The following is a 26,225-nucleotide window of genomic DNA, read 5'->3' as shown; positions in this document are numbered from 1 at the left end:
TGGATCTCTTTGCTAGCCTTATTTCTGAGGAATCTGAGAACAGATATTTCGGATCCCTTTGAGGACTATAGGGCCAAAGGAAATATCCTCCGATAACAAAGAAAAAGAAGCTTTCTGAGAAACTTCTTTGTGTTATGTGAAATCATCTCACAGAGTTACAGCTTTCCCCTCAAGAAGCCTTTCGCTAAGACACTTCTTGTGGAATTGGCAAAGTGATATTTGGAAGCCCATAGAGGGCTATGGTGAAAAAGGAAATATCCTCAGATGAAATCTGGAAAGAAGCTTTCTGAGAAACTGGTTGGTGTTCTGTTAATTCATCTCACAAAGTTACATCTGTATTTCGTGGATCTCTTGGCTACCCTTATTTCTGTGGAATCTGAGAACAGATATTTCGGATCCCTTTGAAGACCAGAGGCCCAAGGAAATATCCTCCGATAACAAAGAGAAAGAAGCTTTCTGAGAAAGTTCTTTGTGCTCTGTGAAATCATCTCACAGAGTTACAGCTTTCCCCTCAAGAAGCCTTTCGCTAAGACACTTCTTGTGGAATTGGCACAGTGATATTTGGAAGCCCATAGTGGGCTATGGTGAAAAAGGAAATATCCTCAGATGAAATCTGAAAGAAGCTTTCTGAGAAACTGCTTGGTGTTCTGTTAATTCATCTCACAGAGTTACATCTGTATTTCGTGGATCTCTTCGCTAACCTTATTTCTGTGGAATCTGAGAACATATAATTCGGATCCCTTTGAGGCTATAGGGCCAAAGGAAATATCCTCCGATAACAAAGAGAAAGAAGCTTTCTGAGAAACTTCTTTGTGTTCTGTGAAATCATCTCACAGAGTTACACCTTTCCTCTCAAGAAGCCTTTCGCTAAGACAGTTCTTGTGGAATTGGCAAAGTGATATTTGGAAGCCCATAGAGGGCTATGGTGAAAAAGGAAATATACTCAGATGAAATATGGAAAGAAACTTTCTGAGAAACTGTTTGGTGTTCTGTTAATTCATCTCTCAGATTTACATCTGCATTTCCTGGATCTCTTTGCTAGCCTTATTTCTGTGGAATCTGAGAACAGATATTTCGGATCCCTTTGAAGACTATAGGGCCAAAGGAAATATCTTCCGATAACAAATAGAAAGAAGCTTTCTGAGAAACTTCTTTGTGTTCTGTGAAATCATCTCACAGAGTTACAGCTTTCCTATCAAGAAGCCTTTCGCTAAGACAGTTCTTGTGGAGTTTGCAAAGTGATATTTGGAAGCCCATAGAGGGCTATGGTGAAAAAGGAAATATCCTCAGATGAAATCTGCAAAGAAGCTTTCTGAGAAACTGCTTGGTGTTCTGTTAATTCATCTCACAGAGTTACATCTGTATTTCGTGGATCTCTTTGCTAGCCTTATTTCTGTGGAAACTGAGAACAGACATTTCGGATCCCTTTGAAGTCTATAGGTCCAAAGGAAATATCCTTCGATAACAAAGAGAAAGAAGCTTTCTGAGAAACTTCTTTGTGTTCTGTGAAATCATCTCACAGAGTTACAGCTTTCCCCTCAAGAAGCCTTTCGCTAAGACAGTTCTTGTGGAATTGGCAAAGTGATATTTGGAAGCCCATAGTGGGCTATGGTGAAAAAGGAAATATCCTCAGATGAAATCTGGAAAGAAGCTTTCTGAGAAACTACTTGGTGTTCTGTTAATTCATCTCTCAGAGTTACATCTGTATTTCGTGGATCTCTTTGCTAGCCTTATTTCTGTGGAATCTGAGAACAGATATTTCGGATCCCTTTGAAGACTATAGGGCCAAAGGAAATATCCACCGATAACAAAGAGAAAGAAGATTTCTGAGAAACTTCTTTGTGTTCTGTGAAATCATCTCACAGAGTTACAGCTTTCCCCTCAAGAAGCCTTTCGCTAAGACACTTCTTGTGGAATTGGTAAAGTGATATTTGGAAGCCCATAGAGGGCTATGGTGAAAAAGGAAATATCCTCAGATGACATCTGGAAAGAAGCTTTCTGAGAAACTGCTTGGTGTTCTGTTAATTCATCTCACAGATTTACATCTGTATTTCGTGGATCTCTTTGCTAGCCTTATTTCTGTGGAAACTGAGAACATATATTTCGGATCCCTTTGAAGACTACAGGGCCAAAGGAAATATCTTCTGATAACAAAGAGAAAGAAGCTTTCTGAGAAACTTCTTTGTGTTCTGTGAAATCATCTCACAGAGTTACAGCTTTCCCCTCAAGAAGCCTTTCGCTAAGAAAGTTCTTGTGGAATTGGCAAAGTGATATTTGGAAGCCCATAGAGGGCTACAGTGAAAAAGGAAATATCCTCAGATGAAATCTGGAAAGAAGTTTTCTGAGAAACTGCTTGGTGTTCTGTTAATTCATCTCAAAGAGTTACATCTGTATTTCGTGGATCTCTTTGCTAGCCTTATTTCTGTGGAATCTGAGAACAGATATTTGGGATCCCTTTGAAGACCAAAGGCCCAAGGAAATATCCTCCGATAACAAAGAGAAAGAAGCTTTCTGAGAAAGTTATTTGTGTTCTGTGAAATCATCTCACAGAGTTACAGCTTTCCCCTCAAGAAGCCTTTCGCTAAGACAGTTCTTGTGGAATTGGCAAAGTGATATTTGGAAGCCCATAGTGGGCTATGGTGAAAAAGGAAATATCCTCAGATGAAATCTGGAAAGAAGCTTTCTGAGAAACTGCTTGGTGTTCTGTTAATTCATCTCTCAGAGTTACATCTGTATTTCGTGGATCTTTAAGCTAGCCTTATTTCTGTGGAATCTGAGAACAGATATTTCGGATCCCTTTGAAGACTATAGGGCCAAAGGAAATATCCTCCAATTACAAAGAGGTAAAAGCTTTCTGAGAAATTACTTTGTGTTCTTTGAAATCATCTCACAGAGTTACAGCTTTCCCCTCAAGAAGCCTATCGCTAAGACTGTCTTGTGGAATTGGCAAAGTGATATTTGGAAGCCCATAGAGGGCTATGGTGAAAAAGGAAATATCCTCAGATGAAATCTGGAAAGAAGCTTTCTGAGAAACTCCTTGGTGTTCTGTTAATTCATCTCACAGAGTTACATCTGTATTTCGTGGATCTCTTTGCTAGCCTTATTTCTGTGGAAACTGAGAACAGATATTTCGGATCCCGTTGTAGACCATAGGGCCAAAGGAAATATCCTCCGATAACAAAGAGAAAGAAGCTTTCTGAGAAACTTCTTTGTGTTCTGTGAAATCAACTCACAGAGTTACAGCTTTCCCCTCAAGAAGCCTTTCGCTAAGACAGTTCTTGTGGAATTTGCAAAGTGATATTTGGAAGCCCGTAGAGGGCTATGGTGAAAAAGGAAATATCCTCAGATGAAATCTGGAAAGAAGCTTTCTGAGAAACTGCTTGGTGTTCTGTTAATTCATCTCTCAGAGTTACATCTGTATTTCGTGGATCTCTTTGCCAGCCTTATTTCTGTGGAATCTGAGAACAGATATTTCGGATCCCTTTGAAGACTATAGGGCAAAAGGAAATATCCACCGATAACAAAGAGAAAGAAGCTTTCTGAGAAACTACTTTGTGTTCTGTGAAATCGTCTCACACAGTTACAACTTTCCCCACAAGAAGCCGTTGGCTAAGACAGTTCTTGTGGAATTGGCAAAGTGATATTTGGAAGCCCATAGAGGGCTATTGTGAAAAAGGAAATATCCTCAGATGAAATCTGGAAAGAAGCTTTCTGAGAAACTGCTCAGTGTTCTGTTAATTCATCTCACAGAGTTACATCTGTATTTCGTGGATCTCTTTGCTAGCCTTATTTCTGAGGAATCTGAGAACAGATATTTCGGATCCCTTTGAGGACTATAGGGCCAAAGGAAATATCCTCCGATAACAAAGAAAAAGAAGCTTTCTGAGAAACTTCTTTGTGTTATGTGAAATCATCTCACAGAGTTACAGCTTTCCCCTCAAGAAGCCTTTCGCTAAGACACTTCTTGTGGAATTGGCAAAGTGATATTTGGAAGCCCATAGAGGGCTATGGTGAAAAAGGAAATATCCTCAGATGAAATCTGGAAAGAAGCTTTCTGAGAAACTGCTTCGTGTTCTGTTAATTCATCTCACAGAGTTACATCTGTATTTCGTGTATCTCTTCGCTAGCCTTATTTCTGTGGAATCTGAGAACAGATTTTTCGGATCCCTTTGAAGGCTATAGGGCCAAAGGAAATATCCTCCGATAACAAAGAGAAAGAAGCTTTCTGAGAAACTTCTTTGTGTTCTGTGAAATCATCTCCCAGAGTTACAGCTTTCCTCTCAAGAAGCCTTTCGCTAAGACAGTTCTTGTGGAATTGGCAAAGTGATATTTGAAAGCCCATAAAGGGCTATGGAGAAAAAGGAAATATCCTCAGATGAAATCTGGAAAGAAGCTTTCTGAGAAACTGCTTGGTGTTCTGTTAATTCATCTCACAGAGTTACATCTGTATTTCGTGGATCTCTTTGCTAGCCTTATTTCTGTGGAATCTGAGAACAGATATTTCGGATCCCTTTGAAGACTATAGGGCCAAAGGAAATATCCTCCGATAACAAAGAGAAGGAAGCTTTCTGAGAAACTTCTTTGTGTTCTGTGAAATCATCTCACAGAGTTACAGCTTTCCCCTCAAGAAGCCTTTCGCTAAGACACTTCTTGTGGAATTGGAAAAGTGATATTTGGAAACCCATAGAGGGCTAAGGTGAAAAAGGAAATATCCTCAGATGAAATCTGCAAAGAAGCTTTCTTAGAAACTGCTCAGTGTTCTGTTAATTCATCTCACAGAGTTACATCTGTATTTCGTGGATCTCTTTGCTAGCCTTATTTCTGAGGAATCTGAGAACAGATATTTCGGATCCCTTTGAAGACTACAGGGCCAAAAGAAATATCCTCCGATAACAAAGTAAAGAAGCTTTCTGAGAAACTTCTTTGTGTTCTGTGAAATCACCTCACAGAGTTACAGCTTTCCCCTCAAGAAGCCTTTCGCTAAGACACTTCTTGTGGAATTGGCAAAGTGATATTTGGAAGCCCATACAGGGCTACGGTGAAAAAGGAAATATCCTCAGATGAAATCTGCAAAGAAGTTTTCTGAGAAACTGCTTGGTGTTCCGTTAATTCATCTCAAAGTGTTACATCTGTATTTCGTGGACCTCTTTGCTAGCCTTATTTCTGTGGAATCTGAGAACAGATATTTCGGATCCCTTTGAAGACCAAAGGCCCAAGGAATTATCCTCCGATAACAAAGAGAAAGAAGCTTTCTGAGAAACTTCTTTATGTTCTGTGAAATCATCTCAAAGAGTTACAGCTTTCCTCTCAAGAAGCCTTTCGCTAAGACACTTCTTGTGGAATTGGCAAAGTGATATTTGGAAGCCCATAGAGGGCTATGGGCTCAAGAAGCCTTTCGCTAAGACACTTCTTGTGGAATTGGCAAAGTGATATTTGGAAGCCCATAGAGGGCTATGGTGAAAAAGGAAATATCCTCAGATGAAATCTGGAAAGAAGCTTTCTGAGAAACTGGTTGGTGTTCTGTTAATTCATCTCTCAGATTTACATCTGCATTTCCTGGATCTCTTTGCTAGCCTTATTTCTGTGGAATCTGAGAACAGATATTTCGGATCCCTTTGAAGACTATAGGGCCAAAGGAAATATCTTCCGATAACAAATAGAAAGAAGCTTTCTGAGAAACTTCTTTGTGTTCTGTGAAATCATCTCACAGAGTTACAGCTTTCCTATCAAGAAGCCTTTCGCTAAGACAGTTCTTGTGGAGTTGGCAAAGTGATATTTGGAAGAACATAGAGGGCTATGGTGAAAAAGGAAATATCCTCAGATGAAATCTGCAAAGAAGCTTTCTGAGAAACTGCTTGGTGTTCTGTTAATTCATCTCACAGAGTTACATCTGTATTTCGTGGATCTCTTTGCTAGCCTTATTTCTGTGGAATCTGAGAATAGATATTTGGGATCCCTTTGAAGACCAAAGGCCCAAGGAAATATCCTCCGATAACAAAGAGAAAGAAGCTTTCTGAGAAATTACTTTGTGTTCTTTGAAATCATCTCACAGAGTTACAGCTTTCCCCTCAAGAAGCCTATCGCTAAGACAGTCTTGTGGAATTGGCAAAGTGATATTTGGAAGCCCATAGAGGGCTATGGTGAAAAAGGAAATATCCTCAGATGAAATCTGGAAAGAAGCTTTCTGAGAAACTCCTTGAGTTCTGTTAATTCATCTCACAGAGTTACATCTGTATTTCGTTTATCTCTTTGCTAGCCTTATTTCTGTGGAAACTGAGAACAGATATTTCGGATCCCGTTGAAGACCATAGGGCCAAAGGAAATATCCTCCGATAACAAAGAGAAAGAAGCTTTCTGAGAAACTTCTTTGTGTTCTGTGAAATCATCTCACAGAGTTACAGCTTTCCCCTCAAGAAGCCTTTCGCTAAGACACTTCTTGTGGAATTGGTAAAGTGATATTTGGAAGCCCATAGAGGGCTATGGTGAAAAAGGAAATATCCTCAGATGACATCTGGAAAGAAGCTTTCTGAGAAACTGCTTGGTGTTCTGTTAATTCATCTCACAGAGTTACATCTGTATTTCGTGGATCTCTTTGCTAGCCTTATTTCTGTGGAATCTGAGAACATATATTTCGGATCCCTTTGAAGACTACAGGGCCAAAGGAAATATCTTCTGATAACAAAGAGAAAGAAGCTTTCTGAGAAACTTCTTTGTGTTCTGTGAAATCATCTCACAGAGTTACAGCTTTCCCCTCAAGAAGCCTTTCGCTAAGAAAGTTCTTGTGGAATTGGCAAAGTGATATTTGGAAGCCCATAGAGGGCTACAGTGAAAAAGGAAATATCCTCAGATGAAATCTGGAAAGAAGTTTTCTGAGAAACTGCTTGGTGTTCTGTTAATTCATCTCTCAGAGTTACATCTGTATTTCGTGGATCTCTTTGCTAGCCTTATTTCTGTGGAATCTGAGAACAGATATTTGGGATCCCTTTGAAGACCAAAGGCCCAAGGAAATATCCTCCGATAACAAAGAGAAAGAAGCTTTCTGAGAAAGTTATTTGTGTTCTGTGAAATCATCTCACAGAGTTACAGCTTTCCCCTCAAGAAGCCTTTCGCTAAGACAGTTCTTGTGGAATTGGCAAAGTGATATTTGGAAGCCCATAGTGGGCTATGGTGAAAAAGGAAATATCCTCAGATGAAATCTGGAAAGAAGCTTTCTGAGAAACTGCTTGGTGTTCTGTTAATTCATCTCTCAGAGTTACATCTGTATTTCGTGGATCTCTAAGCTAGCCTTATTTCTGTGGAATCTGAGAACAGATATTTCGGATCCCTTTGAAGACTATAGGGCCAAAGGAAATATCCTCCAATTACAAAGAGATAAAAGCTTTCTGAGAAATTACTTTGTGTTCTTTGAAATCATCTCACAGAGTTACAGCTTTCCCCTCAAGAAGCCTATCGCTAAGACAGTCTTGTGGAATTGGCAAAGTGATATTAGGAAGCCCATAGAGGGCTATGGTGAAAAAGGAAATATCCTCAGATGACATCTGGAAAGAAGCTTTCTGAGAAACTCCTTGGTGTTCTGTTAATTCATCTCACAGAGTTACATCTGTATTTCGTGGATCTCTTTGCTAGCCTTATTTCTGTGGAAACTGAGAACAGATATTTCGGATCCCGTTGAAGACCATAGGGCCAAAGGAAATATCCTCCGATAACAAAGAGAAAGAAGCTTTCTGAGAAACTTCTTTGTGTTCTGTGAAATCATCTCACAGAGTTACAGCTTTCCCCTCAAGAAGCCTTTCACTAAGACAGTTCTTGTGGAATTTGCAAAGTGATATTTGGAAGCCCGTAGAGGGCTATGGTGAAAAAGGAAATATCCTCAGATGAAATCTGGAAAGAAGCTTTCTGAGAAACTGCTTGGTGTTCTGTTAATTCATCTCTCAGAGTTAATCTGTATTTCGTGGATCTCTTTGCCAGCCTTATTTCTGCGGAATCTGAGAAGAGATATTTCGGATCCCTTTGAAGACTATAGGGCAAAAGGAAATATCCACCGATAAAAAAGAGAAAGAAGCTTTCTGAGAAACTACTTTGTGTTCTGTGAAATCGTCTCACACAGTTACAACTTTCCCCACAAGAAGCCGTTGGCTAAGACAGTTCTTGTGGAATTGGCAAAGTGATATTTGGAAGCCCATAGAGGGCTATTGTGAAAAAGAAAATATCCTCAGATGAAATCTGGAAAGAAGCTTTCTGAGAAACTGCTCAGTGTTCTGTTAATTCATCTCACAGAGTTACATCTGTATTTCGTGGATCTCTTTGCTAGCCTTATTTCTGAGGAATCTGAGAACAGATATTTCGGATCCCTTTGAGGACTATAGGGCCAAAGGAAATATCCTCCGATAACAAAGAAAAAGAAGCTTTCTGAGAAACTTCTTTGTGTTATGTGAAATCATCTCACAGAGTTACAGCTTTCCCCTCAAGAAGCCTTTCGCTAAGACACTTCTTGTGGAATTGGCAAAGTGATATTTGGAAGCCCATAGAGGGCTATGGTGAAAAAGGAAATATCCTCAGATGAAATCTGGAAAGAAGCTTTCTGAGAAACTGCTTCGTGTTCTGTTAATTCATCTCACAGAGTTACATCTGTATTTCGTGTATCTCTTCGCTAGCCTTATTTCTGTGGAATCTGAGAACAGATTTTTCGGATACCTTTGAAGGCTATAGGGCCAAAGGAAATATCCTCCGATAACAAAGAGAAAGAAGCTTTCTGAGAAACTTCTTTGTGTTCTGTGAAATCATCTCACAGAGTTACAGCTTTCCCCTCAAGAAGCCTTTCGCTAAGACACTTCTTGTGGAATTGGCAAAGTGATATTTGGAAGCCCATAGAGGGCTATGGTGAAAAAGGAAATATCCTCAGATGAAATCTGGAAAGAAGCTTTCTGAGAAACTGGTTGGTGTTCTGTTAATTCATCTCACAAAGTTACATCTGTATTTCGTGGATCTCTTGGCTACCCTTATTTCTGTGGAATCTGAGAACAGATATTTCGGATCCCTTTGAAGACCAGAGGCCCAAGGAAATATCCTCCGATAACAAAGAGAAAGAAGCTTTCTGAGAAAGTTCTTTGTGCTCTGTGAAATCATCTCACAGAGTTACAGCTTTCCCCTCAAGAAGCCTTTCGCTAAGACACTTCTTGTGGAATTGGCACAGTGATATTTGGAAGCCCATAGTGGGCTATGGTGAAAAAGGAAATATCCTCAGATGAAATCTGGAAAGAAGCTTTCTGAGAAACTGCTTGGTGTTCTGTTAATTCATCTCACAGAGTTACATCAGCTGTTCGTGGATCTCTTCGCTAACCTTATTTCTGTGGAATCTGAGAACATATAATTCGGATCCCTTTGAGGCTATAGGGCCAAAGGAAATATCCTCCGATAACAAAGAGAAAGAAGCTTTCTGAGAAATTTCTTTGTGTTCTGTGAAATCATCTCACAGAGTTACACCTTTCCTCTCAAGAAGCCTTTCGCTAAGACAGTTCTTGTGGAATTGGCAAAGTGATATTTGGAAGCCCATAGAGGGCTATGGTGAAAAAGGAAATATGCTCAGATGAAATATGGAAAGAAACTTTCTGAGAAACTGCTTGGTGTTCTGTTAATTCATCTCTCAGATTTACATCTGCATTTCCTGGATCTCTTTGCTAGCCTTATTTCTGTGGAATCTGAGAACAGATATTTCGGATCCCTTTGAAGACTATAGGGCCAAAGGAAATATCTTCCGATATCAAATAGAAAGAAGCTTTCTGAGAAACTTCTTTGTGTTCTGTGAAATCATCTGACAGAGTTACAGCTTTCCTATCAAGAAGCCTTTCGCTAAGACAGTTCTTGTGGAGGGGGCAAAGTGATATTTGGAAGCCCATAGAGGGCTATGGTGAAAAAGGAAATATCCTCAGATGAAATCTGCAAAGAAGCTTTCTGAGAAACTGCTTGGTGTTCTGTTAATTCATCTCACAGAGTTACATCTGTATTTCGTGGATCTCTTTGCTAGCCTTATTTCTGTGGAAACTGAGAACAGACATTTCGGATCCCTTTGAAGTCTATAGGTCCAAAGGAAATATCCTTCGATAACAAAGAGAAAGAAGCTTTCTGAGAAACTTCTTTGTGTTCTGTGAAATCATCTCACAGAGTTACAGCTTTCCCCTCAAGAAGCCTTTCGCTAAGACAGTTCTTGTGGAATTGGCAAAGTGATATTTGGAAGCCCATAGTGGGCTATGGTGAAACATGAAATATCCTCAGATGAAATCTGGAAAGAAGCTTTCTGAGAAACTACTTGGTGTTCTGTTAATTCATCTCTCAGAGTTACATCTGTATTTCGTGGATCTCTTTGCTAGCCTTATTTCTGTGGAATCTGAGAACAGATATTTCGGATCCCTTTGAAGACTATAGGGCCAAAGGAAATATCCACCGATAACAAAGAGAAAGAAGATTTCTGAGAAACTTCTTTGTGTTCTGTGAAATCATCTCACAGAGTTACAGCTTTCCCCTCAAGAAGCCTTTCGCTAAGACACTTCTTGTGGAATTGGTAAAGTGATATCTGGAAGCCCATAGAGGGCAATGGTGAAAAAGGAAATATCCTCAGATGAAATCTGGAAAGAAGCTTTCTGAGAAACTGCTTGGTGTTCTGTTAATTCATCTCACAGAGTTACATCTGTATTTCGTGGATCTCTTCGCTAGCCTTATTTCTGTGGAATCTGAGAACAGATATTTCGGATCCCTTTGAAGGCTATAGGGCCAAAGGAAATATCCTCCGATAACAAAGAGAAAGAAGCTTTCTGAGAAACTTGTTTGTGTTCTGTGAAATCATCTCACAGAGTTACAGCTTTCCTCTCTTGAAGCCTTTCGCTAAGACAGTTCTTGTGGAATTCGAAAAGTGATATTTGAATGCCCATAGAGGGCTATGGTGAAAAAGGAAATATCCTCAGATGAAATCTGGAAAGAAGCTTTCTGAGAAACTGCTTGGTGTTCTGTTAATTCATCTCACAGAGTTACATCTGTATTTCGTGGATCTCTTTGCTAGCCTTATTTCTGTGGAATCTGAGAACAGATATTTCGGATCCCTTTGAAGACTATATGGCCAAAGGAAATATCCTCCGATAACAAAGAGAAAGAAGCTTTCTGAGAAAGTTCTTTGTGTTCTGTGAAATCATCTCACAGAGTTACAGCTTTCCCCTCAAGAAGCCTTTCGCTAAGACACTTCTTGTGGAATTGGCAAAGTGATATTTGGAAGCCCATAGTGGGCTACGGTGAAAAAGGAAATATCCTCAGATGAAATCTGGAAAGAAGCTTTCTGAGAAACTGCTTGGTGTTCTGTTAATTCATCTCACAGAGTTACATCTGTATTTCGTGGATCTCTTCGCTAACCTTATTTGTGGAATCTGAGAACAGATAATTCGGATCCCTTTGAGGCTATAGGGCCAAAGGAAATATCCTCCGATAACAAAGAGAAAGAAGCTTTCTGAGAAACTTCTTTATGTTCTGTGAAATCATCTCACAGAGTTACAGCTTTCCCCTCAAGAAGCCTTTCGCTAAGACAGTTCTTGTGGAATTGGCAAAGTGATATTTGGAAGCCCATAGAGGGCTATGGTGAAAAAGGAAATATCCTCAGATGAAATATGGAAAGAAGCTTTCTGAGAAACTGCTTGGTGTTCTGTTAATTCATCTCTCAGAGTTACATCTGCATTTCCTGGATCTCTTTGCTAGCCTTATTTCTGTGGAATCTGAGAACAGATATTTCGGATCCCTTTGAAGACTATAGGGCCAAAGGAAATATCTTCCGATAACAAATACAAAGAAGCTTTCTGAGAAACTTCTTTGTGTTCTGTGAAATCATCTCACAGAGTTACAGCTTTCCTCTCAAGAAGCCTTTCGCTAAGACAGTTCTAGTGGAATTGGCAAAGTGATATTTGGAAGCCCATAGAGGGCTATGGTGAAAAAGGAAATATCCTCAGATGAAATCTGGAAAGAAGCTTTCTGAGAAACTGCTTGGTGTTCTGTTAATTCATCTCACAGAGTTACATCTGTATTTCGTGGATCTCTTTGCAAGCCTTTTTTCTGTGGAAACTGAGAACAGACATTTCGGATCCCTTTGAAGTCTATAGGGCCAAAGGAAATATCCTCCGATAACAAAGAGAAAGAAGCTTTCTGAGAAACTTCTTTGTGTTCTGTGAAATCATCTCACAGAGTTACAGCTTTCCCCTCAAGAAGCCTTTCGCTAAGACAGTTCTTGTGGAATTGGCAAAGTGATATTTGGAAGCCCATAGTGGGCTATGGTGAAAAAGGAAATATCCTCAGATGAAATCTGGAAAGAAGCTTTCTGAGAAACTACTTGGTGTTCTGTTAATTCATCTCTCAGAGTTACATCTGTATTTCGTGGATCTCTCTGCTAGCATTATTTCTGTGGAATCTGAGAACAGATATTTCGGATCCCTTTGAAGACTATAGGGCCAAAGGAAATATCCTCCGATAACAAAGAGAAGGAAGCTTTCTGAGAAACTTCTTTGTGTTCTGTGAAATCATCTCACAGAGTTACAGCTTTCCCCTCAAGAAGCCTTTCGCTAAGACAGTTCTTGTGGAATTGGCAAAGTGATATTTGGAAGCCCATAGTGGGCTATGGTGAAAAAGGAAATATCCTCAGATGAAATCTGGAAAGAAGCTTTCTGAGAAACTACTTGGAGATCTGTTAATTCATCTGTCAGTGTTACATCTGTATTTCGTGGATCTCTTTGCTAGCCTTATTTCTGTGGAATCTGAGAACAGATATTTCGGATCCCTTTGAAGACTATAGGGCCAACGGAAATATCCACCGATAACAAAGAGAAAGAAGATTTCTGAGAAACTTCTTTGTGTTCTGTGAAATCATCTCACAGAGTTACAACTTTCCCCAAAAGAAGCCGTTCGCTAAGACAGTTCTTGTGGAATTGGTAAAGTGATATTTTGGAGCCCATAGAGGGCTATTGTGAAAAAGGAAATATCCTCAGATGAAATCTGGAAAGAAGCTTTCTGAGAAACTGCTCAGTGTTCTGTTAATTCATCTCACAGAGTTACATCTGTATTTCGTGGATCTCTTTGCTAGCCTTATTTCTGAGGAATCTGAGAACAGATATTTCGGATCCCTTTGAAGACTAGAGGGCCAGAGGAAATATCCTCTGATAAGAAAGAGAAAGAAGCTTTCTGAGAAACTTCTTTGTGTTCTGTGAAATCATGTCACAGAGTTACAGCTTTCCCCTCAAGAAGCCTTTCGCTAAGACACTTCTTGTGGAATTGGCAAAGTGATAATTGGAAGTCCATAGAGGGCTACGGTGAAAAAGGAAATATCCTCAGATGAAATCTTTAAAGAAGCTTTCTGAGAAACTGCTTGGCGTTCTGTTAATTCATCTGAAAGAGTTGCATCTGTATTTCGTGGATCTCTTTGCTAGCCTTATTTCTGTGGAATCTGAGAACAGATATTTCGGATCCCTTTGAAAACCAAAAGCCCAAGGAAATATCCTCCGATAACAAAGAGAAAGAAGCTTTCTGAGAATCTTCTTTGTGTTATGTGAAATCATCTCACAGAGGTACAGCTTTCCCCTCAAGAAGCCTTTCGCTAAGACAGTTCTTGTGGAATTGCCAAAGTGATATTTGGAAGCCCTTAGTGGGCTATGGTGAAAAAGGAAATATCCTCAGATGAAATCTGGGAAGAAGCTTTCTGAGAAACTGCTTGGTGTTCTGTTAGTTCATCTCACGGAGTTACATCTTTATTTCGTGGATCTCTTTGCTAGCCTTATTTCTGTGGAATCTGAGAACGGATATTTCGGATCCCTTTGAAGGCTATAGGGCCAAAGGAAATATCCTCCGATAACAAAGAGAAAGAAGCTTTCTGAGAAACTTCCTTGTGTTCTGTGAAATCAGCTCACAGAGTTACAGCTTTCCCCTCAAGAAGCCTTTCGCTAAGACACTTCTTGTGGAATTGGTAAAGTGATATTTGGAAGCCCATAGAAGGCTACGGTGAAAAAGGAAATATCCTCAGATGAAATCTGGAAAGAAGTTTTCTGAGACTGCTTGGTGTTCTGTTAATTCATCTCAAAGAGTTACATCTGTATTTCGTGGATCTCTTTGCTAGCCTTATTTCTGTGGAATCAGTGAACAGATATTTCGGATCCCTTTGAAGACCAAAGGCCCAAGGAATTATCCTCCGATAACAAAGAGAAAGAAGCTTTCTGAGAAAGTTCTCTGTGTTCAGTGAAATCATCTCACAGAGTTACAGCTTTCCCCTCAAGAAGCCTTTCGCTAAGACACTTCTTGTGGAATTGGCAAAGTGATATTTGGAAGCCCATAGTGGGCTATGGTGAAAAAGGAAATATCCTCAGATGAAATCTGGAAAGAAGCTTTCTGAGAAACTGCTTGGTGTTCTGTTAATTCATCTCACAGAGTTACATCTGTATTTCGTGGATCTCTTCGCTAGCCTTATTTCTGTGGAATCTGAGAACAGATATTTCGGATCCCTTAGAAGACTATAGGGCCAAAGGAAATATGCTCCGATAACAAAAAGAAAGAAGCTTTCTGAGAAACTTCTTTGTGTTCTGTGAAATCATCTCACAGAGTTACAGCTTTCCCCTAAGGAAGCCTTTCGCTAAGACATTTCTTGTGGAATTGGCAAAGTGATATTTGGAAGCCCATAGAGGGCTATGGTGAAAAAGGAAATATCCACAGATGAAACCTGGAAAGAAGCTTTCTGAGAAACTGCTTGGTGTTCTTTTAATTCATCTCACAGATTTACATCTGTAGTTCGTGGATCTCTTTGCTAGCCTTATTTCTGAGGAATCTGAGAATAAATATTTCGGATCCCTTTGAAGACTACAGGGCCAAAGGAAATATCCTCCGATAACAAAGAGAAAGAAGCTTTCTGAGAAACTTCTTTGTGTTCTGTGAAATCAGCTCACAAAGTTACAGCTTTCCCCTCAAGAAGCCTTTCGCTAAGACACTTCTTGTGGAATTGGCAAAGTGATATTTGGAAGCCCATATAGGGCTACGGTGAAAAAGGAAATATCCTCAGATGAAATCTGGAAAGAAGTTTTCTGAGAAACTGCTTGGTGTTCTGTTAATTCATCTCAAAGAGTTACATCTGTATTTCGTGGATCTCTTTGCTAGCCTTATTTCTGTGGAATCTGAGAACAGATATTTCGGATCCCTTTGAAGACTATAGGGCCCAAGGAAATATCCTCCGATAACAAAGAGAAAGAAGCTTTCTGAGAAAGTTCTTTGTGTTCTGTGAAATCATCTCACAGAGTTACAGCTTTCCCCTCAAGAAGCCTTTCGCTAAGACACTTCTTGTGGAATTGGCAAAGTGATATTTGGAAGCCCATAGTGGGCTATGGTGAAAAAGGAAATATCCTCAGATAAAATCTGGAAAGAAGCTTTCTGAGAAACTGCTTGGTGTTCTGTTAATTCATCTCACAGAGTTACATCTGTATTTCGTGGATCTCTTCGCTAACCTTATTTCTGTGGAATCTGAGAACTGATAATTCGGATCCCTTTGAGGCTATAGGGCCAAAGGAAATATCCTCCGATAACAAAGAGAAAGAAGCTTTCTGAGAAACTTCTTTATGTTCTGTGAAATCATCTCACAGAGTTACAGCTTTCCCGTCCAGAAGCCTTTCACTAAGACAGTTCTTGAGGAATTGGCAAAGTGATATTTGGAAGCCCATAGAGGGCTATGGTGAAAAAGGAAATATCCTCAGATGAAATATGGAAAGAAGCTTTCTGAGAAACTGCTTGTTGTTCTGTTAATTCATCTCTCAGAGTTACATCTGCATTTCCTGGATCTCTTTGCTAGCCTTATTTCTGTTTAATCTGAGAACAGATATTTCGGATCCCTTTGAAGACTATAGGGCCAAAGGAAATATCTTCCGATAACAAATAGAAAGAAGCTTTCTGAGAAACTTCTTTGTGTTCTGTGAAATCATCTCACAGAGTTACAGCTTTCCTCTCAAGAAGCCTTTCGCTAAGACAGTTCTTGTGGAATTGGCAAAGTGATATTTGGAAGCCCATAGAGGGCTATGGTGAAAAAGGAAATATCCTCAGATGAAACCTGGAAAGAAGCTTTCTGAGAAACTGCTTGGTGTTCTTTTAATTCATCTCACAGTGTTACATCTGTATTTCGTGGATCTCCTTGCTAGTCTTATTTCTGTGGAATCTGAGAACAGATATTTCGGATCCCTTTGAAGACCAAAGGCCCAAGGAAATATCCTCCGATAACAAAGAGAAAGAAGCTTTCTGAGAAAGTTCTTTGTGTTCTGTGAAATCATCTCACAGAGTTACAGCTTTCCCCTCAAGAAGCCTTTCGCTAAGACACTTCTTGTGCAATTGGCACAGTGATATTTGGAAGCCCATAGTGGGCTATGGTGAAAAAGGAAATATCCTCAGATGAAATCTGGAAAGAAGCTTTCTGAGAAACTACTTGGAGATCTGTTAATTCATCTCTCAGTGTTACATCTGTATTTCGTGGATCTCTTTGCTAGCCTTATTTCTGTGGAATCTGAGAACAGATATTTCGGATCCCTTTGAAGACTATAGGGCCAACGGAAATATCCACCGATAACAAAGAGAAAGAAGATTTCTGAGAAACTTCTTTGTGTTCTGTGAAATCATCTCACAGAGTTACAACTTTCCCCAAAAGAAGCCGTTCGCTAAGACAGTTCTTGTGGAATTGGTAAAGTGATATTTTGGAGCCCATAGAGGGCTATTGTGAAAAAGGAAATATCCTCAGATGAAATCTGGAAAGAAGCTTTCTGAGAAACTGCTCAGTGTTCTGTTAATTCATCTCACAGAGTTACATCTGTATTTCGTGGATCTCTTTGCTAGCCTTATTTCTGAGGAATCTGAGAACAGATATTTCGGATCCCTTTGAAGACTAGAGGGCCAGAGGAAATATCCTCTGATAAGAAAGAGAAAGAAGCTTTCTGAGAAACTTCTTTGTGTTCTGTGAAATCATGTCACAGAGTTACAGCTTTCCCCTCAAGAAGCCTTTCGCTAAGACACTTCTTGTGGAATTGGCAAAGTGATAATTGGAAGTCCATAGAGGGCTACGGTGAAAAAGGAAATATCCTCAGATGAAATCTTTAAAGAAGCTTTCTGAGAAACTGCTTGGTGTTCTGTTAATTCATCTGAAAGAGTTGCATCTGTATTTCGTGGATCTCTTTGCTAGCCTTATTTCTGTGGAATCTGAGAACAGATATTTCGGATCCCTTTGAAAACCAAAAGCCCAAGGAAATATCCTCCGATAACAAAGAGAAAGAAGCTTTCTGAGAATCTTCTTTGTGTTATGTGAAATCATCTCACAGAGGTACAGCTTTCCCCTCAAGAAACCTTTCGCTAAGACAGTTCTTGTGGAATTGCCAAAGTGATATTTGGAAGCCCTTAGTGGGCTATGGTGAAAAAGGAAATATCCTCAGATGAAATCTGGGAAGAAGCTTTCTGAGAAACTGCTTGGTGTTCTGTTAGTTCATCTCACGGAGTTACATCTTTATTTCGTGGATCTCTTTGCTAGCCTTATTTCTGTGGAATCTGAGAACGGATATTTCGGATCCCTTTGAAGGCTATAGGGCCAAAGGAAATATCCTCCGATAACAAAGAGAAAGAAGCTTTCTGAGAAACTTCCTTGTGTTCTGTGAAATCAGCTCACAGAGTTACAGCTTTCCCCTCAAGAAGCCTTTCGCTAAGACACTTCTTGTGGAATTGGTAAAGTGATATTTGGAAGCCCATAGAAGGCTACGGTGAAAAAGGAAATATCCTCAGATGAAATCTGGAAAGAAGTTTTCTGAGACTGCTTGGTGTTCTGTTAATTCATCTCAAAGAGTTACATCTGTATTTCGTGGATCTCTTTGCTAGCCTTATTTCTGTGGAATCAGTGAACAGATATTTCGGATCCCTTTGTAGACCAAAGGCCCAAGGAATTATCCTCCGATAACAAAGAGAAAGAAGCTTTCTGAGAAAGTTCTCTGTGTTCAGTGAAATCATCTCACAGAGTTACAGCTTTCCCCTCAAGAAGCCTTTCGCTAAGACACTTCTTGTGGAATTGGCAAAGTGATATTTGGAAGCCCATAGTGGGCTATGGTGAAAAAGGAAATATCCTCAGATGAAATCTGGAAAGAAGCTTTCTGAGAAACTGCTTGGTGTTCTCTTAATTCATCTCACAGAGTTACATCTGTATTTCGTGGATCTCTTCGCTAGCCTTATTTCTGTGGAATCTGAGAACAGATATTTCGGATCCCTTAGAAGACTATAGGGCCAAAGGAAATATGCTCCGATAACAAAAAGAAAGAAGCTTTCTGAGAAACTTCTTTGTGTTCTGTGAAATCATCTCACAGAGTTACAGCTTTCCCCTAAGGAAGCCTTTCGCTAAGACATTTCTTGTGGAATTGGCAAAGTGATATTTGGAAGCCCATAGAGGGCTATGGTGAAAAAGGAAATATCCACAGATGAAACCTGGAAAGAAGCTTTCTGAGAAACTGCTTGGTGTTCTTTTAATTCATCTCACAGATTTACATCTGTATTTCGTGGATCTCTTTGCTAGCCTTATTTCTGAGGAATCTGAGAATAAATATTTCGGATCCCTTTTAAGACTACAGGGCCAAAGGAAACATCCTCCGATAACAAAGAGAAAGAAGCTTTCTGAGAAACTTCTTTGTGTTCTGTGAAATCAGCTCACAAAGTTACAGCTTTCCCCTCAAGAAGCCTTTCGCTAAGACACTTCTTGTGGAATTGGCAAAGTGATATTTGGAAGCCCATATAGGGCTACGGTGAAAAAGGAAATATCCTCAGATGAAATCTGGAAAGAAGTTTTCTGAGAAACTGCTTGGTGTTCTGTTAATTCATCTCAAAGAGTTACATCTGTATTTCGTGGATCTCTTTGCTAGCCTTATTTCTGTGGAATCTGAGAACAGATATTTCGGATCCCTTTGAAGACTATAGGGCCCAAGGAAATATCCTCCGATAACAAAGAGAAAGAAGCTTTCTGAGAAAGTTCTTTGTGTTCTGTGAAATCATCTCACAGAGTTACAGCTTTCCCCTCAAGAAGCCTTTCGCTAAGACACTTCTTGTGGAATTGGCAAAGTGATATTTGGAAGCCCATAGTGGGCTATGGTGAAAAAGGAAATATCCTCAGATGAAATCTGGAAAGAAGCTTTCTGAGAAACTGCTTGGTGTTCTGTTAATTCATCTCACAGAGTTACATCTGTATTTCGTGGATCTCTTCGCTAACCTTATTTCTGTGGAATCTGAGAACTGATAATTCGGATCCCTTTGAGGCTATAGGGCCAAAGGAAATATCCTCCGATAACAAAGAGAAAGAAGCTTTCTGAGAAACTTCTTTATGTTCTTTGAAATCATCTCACAGAGTTACAGCTTTCCCGTCAAGAAGCCTTTCACTAAGACAGTTCTTGAGGAATTGGCAAAGTGATATTTGGAAGCCCATAGAGGGCTATGGTGAAAAAGGAAATATCCTCAGATGAAATATGGAAAGAAGCTTTCTGAGAAACTGCTTGTTGTTCTGTTAATTCATCTCTCAGAGTTACATCTGCATTTCCTGGATCTCTTTGCTAGCCTTATTTCTGTTTAATCTGAGAACAGATATTTCGGATCCCTTTGAAGACTATAGGGCCAAAGGAAATATCTTCCGATAACAAATAGAAAGAAGCTTTCTGAGAAACTTCTTTGTGTTCTGTGAAATCATCTCACAGAGTTACAGCTTTCCTCTCAAGAAGCCTTTCGCTAAGACAGTTCTTGTGGAATTGGCAAAGTGATATTTGGAAGCCCATAGAGGGCTATGGTGAAAAAGGAAATATCCTCAGATGAAACCTGGAAAGAAGCTTTCTGAGAAACTGCTTGGGGTTCTGTTAATTCGACTATCAGAGTTACATCTGCATTTCCTGGATCTCTTTGCTAGCCTTATTTCTGTGGAATCTGGGAACAGATATTTCGGATCCTTTGAAGACTATAGGGCCAAAGGAAATATCTTCTGATAACAAATAGAAAGAAGCTTTCTGAGAAACTTCTTTGTGTTCTGTGAAATCATCTCACAGAGTTACAACTTTCCCCACAAGAAGCTGTTCGCTCAGACAGTTCTTGTGGAATTGGTAAAGTGATATTTCGAAGCCCATAGAGGGCTATGGTGAAAAAGGAAATATCCTCAGATGAAATCTGGAAAGAAGCTTTCTGAGAAACTGCTTGGTGTTTTGTTAATTCATCTCACAGAGTTACATCTGTATTTCGTGGATCTCTTTGCTAGCCTTATTTCTGAGGAATCTGAGAACAGATATTTCGGATCCCTTTGAAGACTATAGGGCCGAAGGAAATATCCTCCGATAACAAAGAGAAAGAAGCTTTCTGAGAAAATTCTTTGTGTTCTGTGAAATCAGCTCACAGAGTTACAGCTTTCCCCTCAAGAAGCCTTTCGCTAAGACACTTCTTGTGGAATTGGCAAAGTGATATTTGGAAGTCCATAGAGGGCTACGGTGAAAAAGGAAATATCCTCAGATGAAATCTTTAAAGAAGCTTTCTGAGAAACTGCTTGGTGTTCTGTTAATTCATCTCAAAGAGTTGCATCTGTATTTCGTGGATCTCTTTGCTAGCCTTATTTCTGTGGAATCTGAGAACAGATATTTCGGATCCCTTTGAAAACCAAAGGCCCAAGGAAATATCCTCCGATAACAAAGAGAAAGAAGCTTTCTGAGAAACTTCTTTGTGTTCTGTGAAATCATCTCACAGAGGTACAGCTTTCCCCTTAAGAAGCCTTTCGCTAAGACAGTTCTTGTGGAATTGGCAAAGTGATATTTGGAAGCCCAAAGAGGGCTATGGTGAAAAAGGAAATATCCTCAGATGAAATCTGGAAAGAAGCTTTCTGAGAAACCGCTTGGTGTTCTGTTAATTCATCTCACAGAGTTACATCAGTATTTCGTGGATCTCTTTGCCAACTTTTTTTCTGTGGAATCTGAGAACATTTATTTCTGATCCCTTTGAGGTCTATAGGGCCAAAGGAAATATCCTCTGATAACAAAGAGAAGGAAGCTTTCTGAGAAACTTCTTTGTGTTCTGTGAAATCATCTCACAGAGTTACAGCTTTCCCCTCAAGAAGCCTTTCGCTAAGACACTTCTTGTGGAATTGGCAAAGTGATATTTGGAAGCACAGAGAGGGCTATGGTGAAAAAGGAAATATCCTCAGATGAAATCTGGAAAGAAGCTTTCTGAGAAACTGCTTCGTGTTCTGTTAATTCATCTCAAAGAGTTACATCTGTATTTCGTGGATCTCTTTGCTAGCCTTATTTCTGAGGAATCTGAGAACAGATATTTCGGATCCCTTTGAAGACTATAGGGCCGAAGGAAATATCATCCGATAACAAAGAGAAAGAAGCTTTCTGAGAAAATTCTTTGTGTTATGTGAAATCAGCTCACAGAGTTACAGCTTTCCCCTCAAGAAGCCTTTCGCTAAGACACCTCTTGTGGAATTGGCAAAGTGATATTTGGAAGCCCATAGAGGGCTACGGTGAAAAAGGAAGTATCCTCAGATGAAATCATTAAAGAAGCTTTCTGAGAAAATGCTTGTGTTCTGTTAATTCATCTCAAAGAGTTGCGTCTGTATTTCGTGGATCTCTTTGCTAGCCTTATTTCTGTGGAATCTGAGAACAGATATTTCGGATCCCTTTGAAAACCAAAGGCCCAAAGAAATATCCTCCGATAACAAAGAGAAAGAAGCTTTCTGAGAAACTTCTTTGTGTTCTGTGAAATCATCTCACAGAGTTACAGCTTTGCCCTCAAGAAGCCTTTCGCTAAGACACTTCTTGTGGAATTGGCAAAGTGATATTTGGAAGCCCATAGAGGGCTATGGTGAAAAAGGAAATATCCTCAGATGAAATCTGGAAAGAAGCTTTCTGAGAAACTGCTTGGTGTTCTGTTAATTCATCTCACAGAGTTACATCTGTATTTCATGGATCTCTTCGCTAACCTTATTTCTGTGGAATCTGAGAACAGATAATTCGGATCCCTTTGAAGCTAAAGGGCCAAAGGAAATATCCTCCGATAACAAAGAGAAAGAAGCTTTCTGAGAAACTTCTTTGTGTTCTGTGAAATCATCTCACAGAGTTACAGCTTTCCCCTCAAGAAGCCTTTCGCTAAGACAGTTCTTGTGGAATTGGCAAAGTGATATTTGGAAGCCCATAGAGGGCTATGGTGAAAAAGGAAATATCCACAGATGAAACCTGGAAAGAAGCTTTCTATGAAACTGCTTGGTGTTCTTTAAATTCATCTCACAGTGTTACATCTGTATTTCGTGGATCTCTTTGCTAGCCTTATTTCTGTGGAATCTGAGAACAGATATTTCGGATCCCTTTGAAGACTATAGGGCCAAAGGAAATATCCTCTGATTACAAAGAGAAAGAAGCTTTCTGAGAAATTTCTTTGTGTTCTGTGAAATCATCTCACAGAGTTACAACTTTCCGCACAAGAAGCCGTTCACTAAGACAGTTCTTGTGGAATTGGCAAAGTGATATTTTGAACCCCATAGAGGGCTATTGTGAAAAAGGAAATATCCTCAGATGAAATCTGGAAAGAAGCTTTCTGAGAAATTGCTCGGTGTTCTGTTAATTCATCGCACATAGTTACATCTGTATTTAATGGATCTATTTGCTAGCCTTATTTCTGGGGAATCTGAGAACAGATATTTCGGATCCCTTTGAAGACTATAGGGCCAAAGGAAATATCCTCTGATAACAAAGAGAAAGAAGCTTTCTGAGAAACTTCTTTGTGTTCTGTGAAATCAGCTCACAGAGTTACAGCTTTTCCCTCAAGAAGCCTTCGGCTAGGACACTTCATGTGGAATTGGCAAAGTGATATTTGGAAGCACAGAGAGAGCTATGGTGAAAAAGGAAATATCCTCAGATGAAATCTGGAAAGAAGCTTTCTGAGAAACTGCTTGGTGTTCTGTTTATTCATCTCAAAGAGTAACATCTGTATTTCGTGGATGTCTTTGCTAGCCTTATTTCTGTGGAATCTGAGAACAGATATTTCAAATCCCTTTGAAGACTATAGGGCCAAAGGAAATATCCTCCGATAACAAAGAGAAAGAAGCTTTCTGAGAAACTTCTTTGTGTTCGGTGAAATCATCTCACAGAGTTACAGCTTTCCCCTCAAGAAGCCTTTCGCTAAGACACTTCTTGTGGAATTGGCAAACTGATATTTGGAAGCCCATAGAGGGCTATAGTGAAAAAGGAAATATCCACAGATGAAATCTGGAAAGAAGCTTTTTGAGAAACTACTTGGTGTTCTGTTAATTCATCTCTCAGAGTTACATCTGTATTTTGTGGATCTCTTTGCTAGCCTTATTTCTGTGGAATCTGAGAACAGATATTTCGGATCCCTTTGAAGACTATAGAGCCAAAGGAAATATCCTCCGATAACAAAGAGAAAGAAGCTTTCTGAGAAACTTCTTTGTGTTCTGTGAAATCATCTCACAGAGTTACAGCTTTCCTCTCAAGAAGCCGTTCGCTAAGACAGTTATTGTGGAATTGGCAAAGTGATATTTGGAAGCCCATAGAGGGCTATGGTGAAAAAGGGAATATCCTCAGACGAAATCTGGAAAGAAGCTTTCTGAGAACCAGCTTGGTGTTCTGTTAATTCATCTCTCAGAGTTACATCTGCATTTCCTGGATCTCTTTGCTAGCCTTATTTCTGTGGAATCTGGGAACAGATATTTCGGATCCCTTTGAAGACTATAGGGCCAAAGGAAATATCCTCCGATAACAAAGAAAAAGAAGCTTTCTGAGAAACTTCTTTGTGTTCTGTGAAATCATCTCACAGAGTTACAGCTTTCCCCTCAAGAAGCCTTTCGCTAAGACACTTCTTGTGGAATGGGCAAGGTGATATTTGGAAGCCCATAGAGGACTATAGTGAAAAAGGAAATATCATCAGATGAAATCTGGAAAGAAGCTTTCTGAGAAACTGCTTGGTGTTCTGTTAATTCATCTCACAGAGTTACATCTGTATTTCGTGGATATCTTTGCTAGTCTTATTTCTGAGGAATCTGAGAACAGATAATTCGGATCCCTTTGAAGACTATAGGGCCGAAGGAAATATCCTCCGATAACAAAGAAAAAGAAGCTTTCTGAGAAACTTCTTTGTGTTCTGTGAAATCAGCTCACAGAGTTACAGCTTTCCCCTCAAGAAGCCTTTCGCTAAGACACTTCTTGTGGAATTGGCAAAGTGATATTTGGAAGCCCATAGAGGGCTATGGTGAAAAGGGAAATATCCTCAGATGAAATCTGGAAAGAAGCTTTCTGAGAAAATGCTTGGTGTTCTGTTAATTCATCTCTCAGAGTTACACCTGTATTTCGTGGATCTCTTTGCTAGCCTTATTTCTGTGGTATCTGAGAACAGATATTTCGGATCCCTTTGAAGACTATAGGGCCAAAGGAAATATCCTCCGATAACAAAGAGAAAGAAGCTTTCTGAGAAACTTCTTTGTGTTCTGTGAAATCATCTCACAGAGTTACAGCTTTCCTCTCAACAAGCCTTTCGCTAAGACAGTTCTTGTGGAATTGGCAAAGTGATATTTGGAAGCCCATAGTGGGCTATGGTGAAAAAGGAAATATCCTCAGATGAAATCTGGAAAGAAGCTTTCTGAGAAACTACTTGGTCTTCTGTTAATTCATCTCTCAGAGTTACATCTGTATTTCGTGGATCTCTTTGCTAGCCTTATTTCTGTGGATTCTGACAACGGATATTTCGGATCCCTTTGAAGACTATAGGGCCAAAGGAAATATCCACCGATAACAAAGAGAAAGAAGCTTTCTGAGAAATTTCTTTGTGTTCTGTGAAATCATCTCACAGAGTTACAACTTTCCGCACAAGAAGCCGTTCGCTAAGACAGTTCTTGTGGAATTGGCAAAGTGATATTTTGAACCCCATAGAGGGCTATTGTGAAAAAGGAAATATCCTCAGGTGAAATCTGGAAAGAAGCTTTCTGAGAAACTGCTCGGTGTTCTGTTAATTCATCGCACATAGTTACATCTGTATTTCATGGATCTATTTGCTAGCCTTATTTCTGGGGAATCTGAGAACAGATATTTCGGATCCCTTTGAAGACTATAGGGCCAAAGGAAATATCCTCTGATAACAAAGAGAAAGAAGCTTTCTGAGAAACTTCTTTGTGTTCTGTGAAATCAGCTCACAGAGTTACAGCTTTTCCCTCAAGAAGCCTTCGGCTAGGACACTTCATGTGGAATTGGCAAAGTGATATTTGGAAGCACAGAGAGAGCTATGGTGAAAAAGGAAATATCCTCAGATGAAATCTGGAAAGAAGCTTTCTGAGAAACTGCTTGGTGTTCTGTTTATTCATCTCAAAGAGTAACATCTGTATTTCGTGGATGTCTTTGCTAGCCTTATTTCTGTGGAATCTGAGAACAGATATTTCAAATCCCTTTGAAGACTATAGGGCCAAGGGAAATATCCTCCGATAACAAAGAGAAAGAAGCTTTCTGAGAAACTTCTTTGTGTTCTGAGAAATCAGCTCACAGAGTTACAGCTTTCCCCTCAAGAAGCCTTTCGCTAAGACACTTCTAGTGGAATTGGCAAAGTGATATTTGGAAGCCCATAGAGGGCTATGGTGAAAAAGGAAATATCCTCAGATGAAATCTGGAAAGAAGCTTTCTGAGAAACTGCTCAGTGTTCTGTTAATTCATCTCACAGAGTTACATCTGTATTTCTTGGATCTCTTCGCTAGCCTTATTTCTGTGGAATCTGAGAACAGATATATCGGATCCCTTTGAAGACTATAGGGGCAAAGGAAATATCCTCCAATTACAAAGAGATAGAAGCTTTCTGAGAAATTACTTTGTGTTCTTTGAAATCATCTCACAGAGTTACAGCTTTCCCCTCAAGAAGCCTTTCGCTAAGACACTTCTTGTGGAATTGGCAAACTGATATTTGGAAGCCCATAGAGGGCTATAGTGAAAAAGGAAATATCCACAGATGAAATCTGGAAAGAAGCTTTGTGAGAAACTACTTGGTGTTCTGTTAATTCATCTCTCAGAGTTACATCTGTATTTCGTGGATCTCTTTGCTAGCCTTATTTCTGTGGAATCTGAGAACAGATATTTCGGATCCCATTGAAGACTATAGAGCCAAAGGAAATATCCTCCGATAACAAAGAGAAAGAAGCTTTC

Source organism: Macaca fascicularis, chromosome 10 (assembly GCF_037993035.2).
Source record: "Macaca fascicularis isolate 582-1 chromosome 10, T2T-MFA8v1.1".
Lineage (NCBI taxonomy): Eukaryota > Metazoa > Chordata > Mammalia > Primates > Cercopithecidae > Macaca > Macaca fascicularis.
This window is presented reverse-complemented; position numbering follows the sequence as displayed.